The following is a 10,231-nucleotide window of genomic DNA, read 5'->3' as shown; positions in this document are numbered from 1 at the left end:
CCAGCAAGGGACATTTTTTTCCAGATAATATTTTTTACTCTATATCCTAAGATACATAGAATTGCTTTTAAGATCTGAGACCTGTCGAAAAGGAATGCAACCATTTCAAGGTCATTTCCTGCTTGGACAGGGTCTGTCATTGTCAAATGTTTGAGACACCATGAGGTGTCTCACATATCCTCCTGTGAAGTAATCACTATTTCACGTGATATTTTGGGGTAGGTTTCTGAACAGGGAGTTGAGATTATGGCTGAAAAAATTTCTGAGTACTGAAGTATGAGAAACAAAGGAATGAAGCTGAGCACATGTCTGTATTGAAATCCTGACCACAGTCCAAGCTTTGTCTACAAGTTTTGATTCTTTTTTTCTCTCCTGGAAACATGGAACAGTTGGAGGGAGAGAGAAAGAGGATATTTAGAGGACGTTAGAATGGTAAAAATCAATAGCAAAACTATGTTGTCATGGTAATTCATTCTTCTCGCGTATATTTTCAATGAACAACTGCCCTGTCTTAATTAGTGGGGTTTCAAGGAGTTGTGTATATATAGGAAATATCCTACCTCCAGAGATCTTTGTCCTGCATTGTTCATTGACACTGTCAGGATGCCTAAAGTGTTTTATGTTCAGCTGTTTTCAATACACCACCAAAAATCAGCAGTTAGGGCTATTTTCCCACCACAGTAATAGACACTTGACTCATTTAAATGACAACACTAGTTGAAAATCTTATCTCTAAAAATAAAGGTCAAGACAATTCCTGGGGCTCCTGGCTGGCTCAGTCCATAGAGCATGTGACTTGATTTCAGGTTGTGCATTCAAGCCCTATGTTGGATGTAGAGCTTACTTAAAAAACAGAAAACAATGAGACAATTTTTTTTATTTTTGTCCTGCAGGATAGGCTACGGGAAGATCAACAGATGGCATTTGGAATTTAAAATGTTATTTTTCAGGTCACTTGGGTGGCAGAGTGGGTTAAGCGTCTGACTCTTGATCTCAGCTCAGGTCATGAACTAACAGTTTGTGAGTTTAAGCCTCACATTAGGCTCTGCTCTGATAGCGCGGAGCCTGCTTGGGAATCTGTCTCTCCTTCTCTCTGCCCTTCCCCAGCTTGTGTGCGCTCTCTCTCTCTTTCTCTCTCTCTTTCCCAAAAGAAATAAATAAACTTTAAAAATTGTTTTGAATTTTATTTTTCAAATTCAAGAAAAAAAAAGAGTGTCCTTTTTAACAAAATCCTGAACAACTAACCACGGTTCATTTGAGTTAACTGTCCCTCAATACACGTGGTTCTGAAAATCAGCCCATTGGAGTCAGTCTTGTTCCAGTACTACACTTCTAAAAGCTGGACAGCATCATTATTAAACTTCTGAAAATCAATCAATCAGTGATAAATTCCAGTCTGGAAAGACAGCCAACACTGGGTTAGTCCCAGACCCCTACCCAACAGCCAGTCAGCAAGTACCTTACTCCAATGGCCGTGTTTCTGACAATAACCTTCTGAACAGTAGAAGTACTCCAGTGCCTGTGATAACAGAGCCAAAAGTCTGTCCAACCCTAAACACTCCCATTTCTGAAAGCCCAGCATGTGCTAAATACCAAACTTCCTAATACCCTATATAAAACTATAAAGCCCCAACTTTTCTTGTGGAGACCGTGCCTTATAAATACAGCTTCCTGGCACCTGGGTGGCTCAGTCAGTTAAGTGTCTGACTTTGGCTCAGGTCATGATCTCACAGTCCGTGGGTTCGAGCCCTGCATTGGGCTCTGTGCTGACGGCTCAGAGTCTGGAGCCTGTTTCAGATTCTGTGTCTCCCTCTGTCTCTGCCCCCCACTGACTTGTTCTCTCTCTCTCTCTCTCTCTCTCTCTCTCTCAAAAATAAATAAAAACATTTAAAAAGATAAGAATAAAAAATAAATACAGCTTCCTGTTACAAGCAAATAGGAAGTTTACCTTTTTTTTTTTTTCAACGTTTTTTATTTATTTTTGGGACAGAGAGAGACAAAGCATGAACGGGGGAGGGGCAGAGAGAGAGGGAGACACAGAATCGGAAACAGGCTCCAGGCTCCGAGCCATCAGCCCAGAGCCTGAGGCGGGGCTCGAACTCACGGACCGCGAGATCGTGACCTGGCTGAAGTCAGAGGCTCAACCGACTGCGCCACCCAGGCGCCCCGGAAGTTTACCCTTTTTTGCATTAAGATATTTCTTATTGCTGCTGTAGCAAATTTAGTGGTTTAAAACACCAGAAATTTATTATCTTACAGTTCTGGAAGCCAGGAGTCTGAAATGAATCTTCTGAACCTAAATCAAAGTATGAGCACAGTGGTTCCAGGGGAGATGCTTTTCTTTGCCTTTCCTAGTTTCTGCTGGCTGTCCACCTTCCTTGCAGTGGAGTAAACTACCTTCCTCATGACATTGCCTTCTCTTCTTCTGTAGTCAAATCTCCCTCTGTCCCCACCTTTGTCAGTATGTTTAGCGCTCATCCACATTAATCCATCCCAGACAATCGCCCAATCCCAAAACTCTTATCTTAGTCACATCTGGAAAAAAAAAAATCACATCTGCAAAATTTCTTTTGCCATATATGGGAGCCTTATTCAACCTACCACAGATATCAAATTCACTATTAGTTGAAACTTTGTAAAACTTCCAAAGGTTCAACTTGCATTTACACTTGTGACTACAGTAGTCCTAATAGTAGCTGTTAAATATATTGTCTGTGCAATGGGATATGCAATGGGTACAATATTAATTTCAGGTGGATAAGGTTTTATAGTACAAGAAGAATCACAGCTCTTAAAAGGTCATGGAAGAAATTCCCTTTGTGAAACATACAAAGCAGATTTTGTCAAAGGAGATATAAAAAGCATCATCATAAAGATACATCAAAATAAACTACATTAAAATGAAAGGCTTCTGTTAATTATAAAATATTATAAAATGGAAATGAAATGCACCATTCAGAAGATATTTAAAAGTTCTATAATTGTTTATCATGTAGTATCAAGATTTAATGTCAGTAATATCTCAAATTTTTTAAAAACCCACTTAAAATGTTTTGAAAGTCCTACAAAATAGGGGCGCCTAGTTGGCTCAGGCGGTTGAGTATCCGACTCTGTTTTGGCTCAGGTCATAATCTCATGGTTTGTGTGTTCAAGCCCCATGTCTGGCTCCTTGCTGACAGGGCAGAGCCTGCTTGGGATTCTCTCTCTCTTTCCTTCTCTCTCTGCCTCTCCCTCTCTCCCTGTCCCTCCCTGTCTCACTCTTCTGTCACTGTCTCTAGCGAGTAATAATAAACTTAAAAGTCCTACAAGAGGCCCCTGGGTGGCTCAGTTGGTTGAATGCCCGACTTCGGCTCAGGTAATGATATCACAGTTTGAGTTCGAGCCCCACGTCGGGCTCTGAGCTGACAGCTCAGAGCCTAGAGCCTGCTTTGGATTCTGTGTCTCCCTCTCTCTGCTCCTCCCCTGCTCATGCTCTGTCTCCCTCTCAAAAGTAAATAAACATTAATTTTTTTTTCTTTTTTAGTCCTACAAAACTTTCTCTGTAATCAAGAAAATGCAAACTGATGGGGTGCCTGGGTGGCTCAGTCGGTTAAGCTTCCAACTTTGGCTCAGGTCATGATCTCACGGTCCATGAGTTGGAGCCCCGCGTTGGACTCTGCTGACAGCTCAGAGCCTGGAGCTGCTTCGGATTCTGTGTCTCCCTCTCTCTCTGTCCCTCCCCTGCTCACTCTCTGTCTCTCAAAAATGAATAAATGTTAAAAAAAATTTTTTTTTAAATGCAAACTGAAACGAAACTTATTAGCATGGCAAAACCAGTAAGCTGACATTGCCAAGTGCCATAATATGGTAGAAATGAGTGAATCTTATAAACTACTATTGGGTGAATGGTATGGTAAAATCATTTTGGAGAAGAATCTGGCATAAAGAAATAACTTAACACTTTGCAACTTGTGAAAAACAAGTCTTTGAATATACGCAATGACAGATATATGTTTACATACACCTGAAAACATGGCAAAAATGGTGATAGTAGCCATGTGTTTTATGCCAGTCTCAGCCTGTCAATAACCAATATAATGTCTGGAATGACCCTTGTGATTCTTATTATGATTGTAAAACACCCTCAGTGATAACCATCAGGAAACTTTGAAAGAGACAAGATTACTTACAGGCCCTGAAAAGCACATGGCACACTTGGGGCCACAGAGCAAGTTTGCTGTAGGGAGAGAGAAATGGTGGGGGGACAGGGGGAGGCAAAGAGGGGGAGCAGAGAGAATGGGCCTGGGGTTCTGTTTTTATTGAATTGGAAGATGAGGACCTAGAGTTTTATGGGCACATTCTTTAATGGTGAAATTGGAACAAAAAGGGGAATTTAGGGGCCCATGGCTGGCTCAGTTGGTAGAGCATGAAACTCTTTATCTCAGGGTGGTGAGTTCAAGCCCCATGTTGGGTGTGGAGACTACTTAAAAAAAAAATGTTTTTAATCCAGGTGAGTGTTGTTGATGTTCTTCAACTTTTTGTATTTCAGTAAGATGTTTGTTTTAAATTTTTAAATAGGAGAAAGCTTCTGACAGGACTGCTATTGATTTTTAACTTTCTTTTTTTTTTTTTTTTTTCAATGTTTTTTATTTATTTTTGGGACAGAGAGAGACAGAGCCTGAACGGGGGAGGGGCAGAGAGAGAGGGAGACACAGAATCGGAAACAGGCTCCAGGCTCTGAGCCATTGGCCCAGAGCCTGACGCGGGGCTCGAACTCACGGACCGCGAGATCGTGACCTGGCTGAAGTCGGACGCTTAACCGACTGCGCCACCCAGGCGCCCCTTAACTTTCATTATATGTAGGAATACCTATAATTTCTTGTTAATTATAACTTTTCATGTGATTTTAAAAGGATTCTCAGCTTTCATATGTCAACTTTCAGTATGAATATGTTACTTCCTCAATTACTGTAATATAATTCCTAATATGTTCCTAATCTTATACCATCAAAAATGCCAGATAGATCATTTCATTTATAAGTCTTTCCAATGTCTGTAAAGTACAAGTTCTCTTTCATTATAATTACAGTAGCATTTTCACACTAAAAAAAAAAAATGCCAGTAACTTATAGTCATGATTCAATTTTCCCACTTTTTCAAAAAGTTGTTTTTTATAATTGATATTTTTAAAATCATAAACAATATACTCACATTTTATGTTTATATTAGAATCTTCTCTTTTACTTCAAAAGTTTGTACTACATTCTTGTGTTATATTTGCTATATGTATGATGGTATAACTAGGTCATTTGTCTGGCATTAAGTTCCCACGTTCTCTAATGTAACTGCATCTCTTTAATGTCCTTGATGCAGGCTGGGTGGGTCCAAGGACCCAGAAGATATCCTACAGGAGCAGTCAAGAGACTCCTTGGCTTCCTGTAGAATAGAAATTAATCACTAGCCAGGATGAAATGAGAGCAGAGTTTATTAAAGACATAGAATGCAGATACAGAGCATCTGGGAGATTCAGAAGAGGAGAGGGAGTCTTGTTTTTTGTGGGAATGAGGATTTTTTTGAGGACAGTGGCCTGGTGTATGTGTCCTCTCAGGCATCCAGGAATTGGTCAAAACAGCATCCAGGAAGTGATCATAAATCACTTATGCCCTGGAGCCTGGGATCTCCGTGTCACGGTATCTGGAGTCAGTGGTCTTGGAAAACACATAATGACCCCACCTAGTCACTTCTTTGGAACTCAAAAATAATCATGAACTTCTTGTCCTTGTCTGAGGAGGACATACATTATAAGTACTATAAGGCATGTGTAGGGTGGGGGTGCAAGTCCTAGCAAGAACAGAAGCAGGAAAAGGAGCAAAAAGCAGTCCTTTATGGGGTCCCTTCAGTTTCCCTGTCTCATCATCACATTGCTTCCAACTAATGTACAATTAGAACCACAGGCATAAACCAAACCCAGATTAACTTTGGCCACAGGCAGGGCTCCATAGGCAGGGCTGGGACTTCTGATTTTAATCACGAACAGATGCTCTGAAGTCTGAGTGTCTCTGTTTTGTGATGTCAACTTTCCATGGTGAGTGCAACTGTTACTAGGTTTCTTCATCCACTATCAGGTTTGCTTACTGGACTGTTATCTATTGTGCCAGTTGTTGTTAGAAGTTTTTTGGCAAAAGTAATTGCCTGATGATCTTGGTTAAATCCATTATTTCATGACCTGTCAAGGCATGTCTGTATTCTACCTAATTTTATCAGGACTTATACATTTATGACCTAGGAATCATCTACAAAGACATTTTCTTCATTTTCGACTTTTTTACCCTTAAGTGCAGTCTATATATCAAAGCGAGAAAAGTGCCTGATATCTTCTCTTTCTCTAGCCATTTTCATAATGTCCCTTGGACAGGGGCCCGCCATTGCCCAGTGCCTCTCGCCATGGATGTAAGACTTTTCTCCTGGAATCTGGTGAATTCCTAATCTCAGCCATGGACAGGGCAAAATACATTTCCCAGAAAGCCACGCGTCGACGATGGCGTCGCTGAGCCTGTGAAGGTAACCGGAGTTTCCTTTTGAGCACAAAGGGGCGTGGCGGTTATTTTGGTTGCTCCTGTTCAGTTGCGTCTACGCAGGGTCGAGACGGTGATGGAACCGAGGAGTCGCTGGAGGAGGCGCTCAGCGCCGGGGCGGGATAGTGGCCTTCCACCCGGGTGTCCAGTCCACCCACAGAGTCCGATGGCGGCGGCCCGCCCAGGTACCCGGCTCAGGTAAACGCGCGGCCCTCGGGCCCTCCTCCCAGCCAGACTCTGAAGGCCCGAGCGCAGCGCGGGGCGTCTGGTCGCGTCCCTGTCCCCAATCCCATGGGTCCGGGCCAGGGAGGCGCTCGTCGGCGGGGACCCCATGTCTGAGCGCCGGCGTGACGGGGTGCGGGAGTGTGCTGCAGGTGAGGGGCCGGCTTGTGCATTACCCGAAAATCGCCTGACAGGGGGTGTTGAACGCCTCTATGCCAGGTTCACGGTTTAGGTATATTTGTCCACCTGCTTCTTGTTGCTGATGGCTGGGCCTAGTAATCAGTCTTCCCATAAGTAGACAACAGCACCAGCAGTGCCAAGGGCCTAGTTTCTTCTCTGAGTTGGGGAAATTGGGAGGAGGGTGGGCATAGGATAGACATACGGGAGAATGGACTACAGGTCTTCAAGAAAGTTGGTATTTGTGGTTTCAGTTTTCCCAATCATGACAGGTCAGTGTGACCTTCCAGGATGTGGCCGTGTACTTCTCCTGGGAAGAATCGGGTCTCCTTGCTAAGGCTCAGAGACACCTGTACCATGATGTGATGCTGGAGAACGTGGCACTTGTGATCTCACTTGGTAAGGTCCCTAAACATACCCCTTACCCTTTATCCATTGGCAAGTCAGCCCTTTTCACATCAGGACCCTGGGCACTGCCTCCTTTCCTAGTTCCCTGAATAGGTGCTGTGGTTGGTAGGGCTGGGATATGAACACTGTCCTCTCCTTCCTTGAGTAGACCCAACACCTCTTCCTTCTAGTCTCACAGGGATGATCCAGAATCAGGAAACTTGCAGTCATCAATTCCATCTTGCTTGCCTCTCCATCACCAGGTGAATTTTCCAGATCCAAGCCACCCTAGGTTCTACTTCGTTCCTCTAGTTAACATTTCTTCATTCTTGTGCCAGAAATTGCCATCACTGACTTGGTAATTACTTATGTGGACCATGGGCTATTCTTGCAAGTTCTTTTTGTAATATTTAGTTTTGCTACTTGTGCTCTACAATGCACTGCATTATTTTTGGCCAGTGAGGGCTGCTTATCTGGCCTGACTTTGAGTATTTGAATCATCTAGGTTCTGTGTAGTTGCTCATCAAGGAGGTGTGGGGGAAAGGTTCACAGGATGGAAAGGAATCTAACTGCTGCAAGATGAACTCGAACACAGCCTGGTCCAAAGAAACGGCACCTGGGGGAGGGGAAAGCATGGCATCAGAGCTGTGTACAAAGCATACCAGAGACCTGTTTGCTTGCTTTGGGCAGAAGCACCCATACCTCATTTTGGCCTGTCTTTACCCATTCTTCACACTTGGCCACCTTGTCAACTCTACTACTTGTCACTTCTGCTCTTACTCCTCACCTCTCGGGGATAATCCTCACCTGTCTGGATTCCACATCTCAACGCTTTTTCACCGTGGTCCATCTGCAGTCTTGTACAACATTGGCCTCTGTGTCACAAGCTATGCACATTCTCAGTCTTTGAACAATAGCAGCTCTGTTGCAGTTGGATTTTCACGGGCCTGGACACCACATTCCATGTAGCACTCATGTGTCACCAGCAGGCAAGGTCCTGCTGAAAGTTGTTTGTAGAGGAATAGGCTATAGACATTGCCTGTTCTCTTTGTGTCACCCCGTGATTTTGTCCTTCACTTTGTAAGGCCTCCCGCATTCTGTCATCTTCAGTTGGCCAGTACTGCTAATCAGCCTCATCCTCAACCTGAACTCAACCACTTTCTCCTACTGTTAATCCTATGGACTCATTCTTGGGTTTGTCAGACATACATTTGTAATAATGCCATCTCCCTGCATAAGGTCAACATGTACTTCACCAGCGTTTCTCTGCTTTCAGGTGGTTGGCATGGAGCAGAGGATGAGGAAGGACCCTCTGAGCAGCATGTTTCAGATCAAGGGGGTTCACAGATCAGGCCTGTCAAGGCAGGTCTGTCTCCTCAGAAGGCCAACCCTTGTGAGATATGTGGCTTGATCTTGAATGACATTTTTCACTTGGCTGAGTACCAGGGAACACATCACAGGCAGAAATTATGCATATATGCAGCATGTGAGGAACTATTTTATTTCAGAGCAAACCTTTATCAGCATGAAAAGCAGATATTGGAGAGAAACTATTGAGAAGCAATGTAAAGAGAGCCTTATTTGTGAACAATTGCAAATTCTGTGTGTCAGGGAAGCCCTTCACCTTCAGGGAGGCTGGGAAGGACTTCCTGGATGACTCAGGATTTTATCAACAGGCCACACACACCAGGGAGAAGTCAAATAGTGGACTCAAGTGTGAGGATGCCTCTACAAAGGAAAATACTCATTACAACAGGGAAGACCACAAAAACTTTAAGCTGCAAATGCACATTTGTTTAGTGCCAGACAGCCGCCCTGGAGAAAGATGTTATATTTGCAATGAATGCATGAAATCCTTTAGCCAAGTCTCCTACCTCATTAGACATCAGAGAGTTCACACTGGAGAAAGGTCTTATGAGTGTAGTGAATGTGGGAGATCTTTTAGCCAAAACTCTAATCTCATTCAACATCAGAGAATTCACACTGAAGTAAGACATTATGAGTGCTATGAATGCAGGAAATCTTTTCACCAAAGCTCTGCACTCCTTCAACATAGAAGAGTTCATACTGCCGAAAGGCCTTATGAATGTAGTGAATGTGGGAAATCCTTTAGATATATGTCCAGCCTCATTACACATCAGAGAGTTCACACTGGAGAAAGGCCTTATGAGTGCAGTGAAAGTGGGAAATCCTTTAAGAAAAGCTCTGCACTCCTTCAACATTAGAGAGTTCACAGTGGAGAGAGGCCTTAAGAATGCAGCAAATGTGGGAAACCATTTTGCCAAAACGTTGTGCTCCATCAACACCAGAGGGTTCACACTACAGAAAAACCTTATTGGTGCAATGCATATGAGAAATCATTTAGACATATACCCAGCCTCATTACACATCAGAAAGTTGACTGGAGAAAGGCCCTATGAGTGCAGCAAGTGTGGGAAATCTTTTGAGAAAAGCTCTTTTTCCTTTACCATCTGAGAGTTCACACTGGGAAAAGGCCTTATGAATGCAGCGAATGTGGGAAATCATTTCATCAAAATTTTGTGCTCCTTCAACATCAGAGGATTCACACTGGAGAAAAGCCTTATCAGTGCAGTGAATGTGAGAAATCCTTTAGTCAAAGCTCTACCCTCACCACACATCAGAAAATTCACACTGGAAAATAACCTTATAATTTGAGGAATGTGTGCAGTTCTATACCTACAGTTTCAAGCTCCTAAAATACCAAAATGCATACACTGGAGAAAGACTTTATGAGTGCATTGTATGTGGGAAATCCCCTACTAAAAACGCCAGCCTCGGGGCACCTGGGTGGCTCAGTTGGTTAAGCATCTGACTTTGGCTCCTCCTGATCTCCCAGTTTGTGGGTTTGAGCCTGAGCTGACAGCTCAGAG

The 10,231-nt window shown here is 43.3% G+C and overlaps 1 protein-coding gene and 1 pseudogene across 1 annotated transcript in view; one reads left to right on the top strand and one right to left on the bottom strand.

The window, feature by feature from the left end:
- LOC131498964 (zinc finger protein 256-like) overlaps positions 1 to 10,231 on the bottom strand; it is a 259,197-nt gene that overhangs the window by 234,221 nt on the left and 14,745 nt on the right. The gene's annotated exons all lie outside the window — the stretch shown is intronic.
- Positions 6,886 to 10,228, top strand: LOC131499505 (zinc finger protein 211-like; annotated as a pseudogene).

Source organism: Neofelis nebulosa, chromosome 17 (assembly GCF_028018385.1).
Source record: "Neofelis nebulosa isolate mNeoNeb1 chromosome 17, mNeoNeb1.pri, whole genome shotgun sequence".
Classification (NCBI taxonomy): Eukaryota; Metazoa; Chordata; class Mammalia; order Carnivora; family Felidae; genus Neofelis; species Neofelis nebulosa.
Note: the sequence above shows the minus strand (reverse complement) of the source record. Positions and strands in the feature narration are given on the sequence as shown.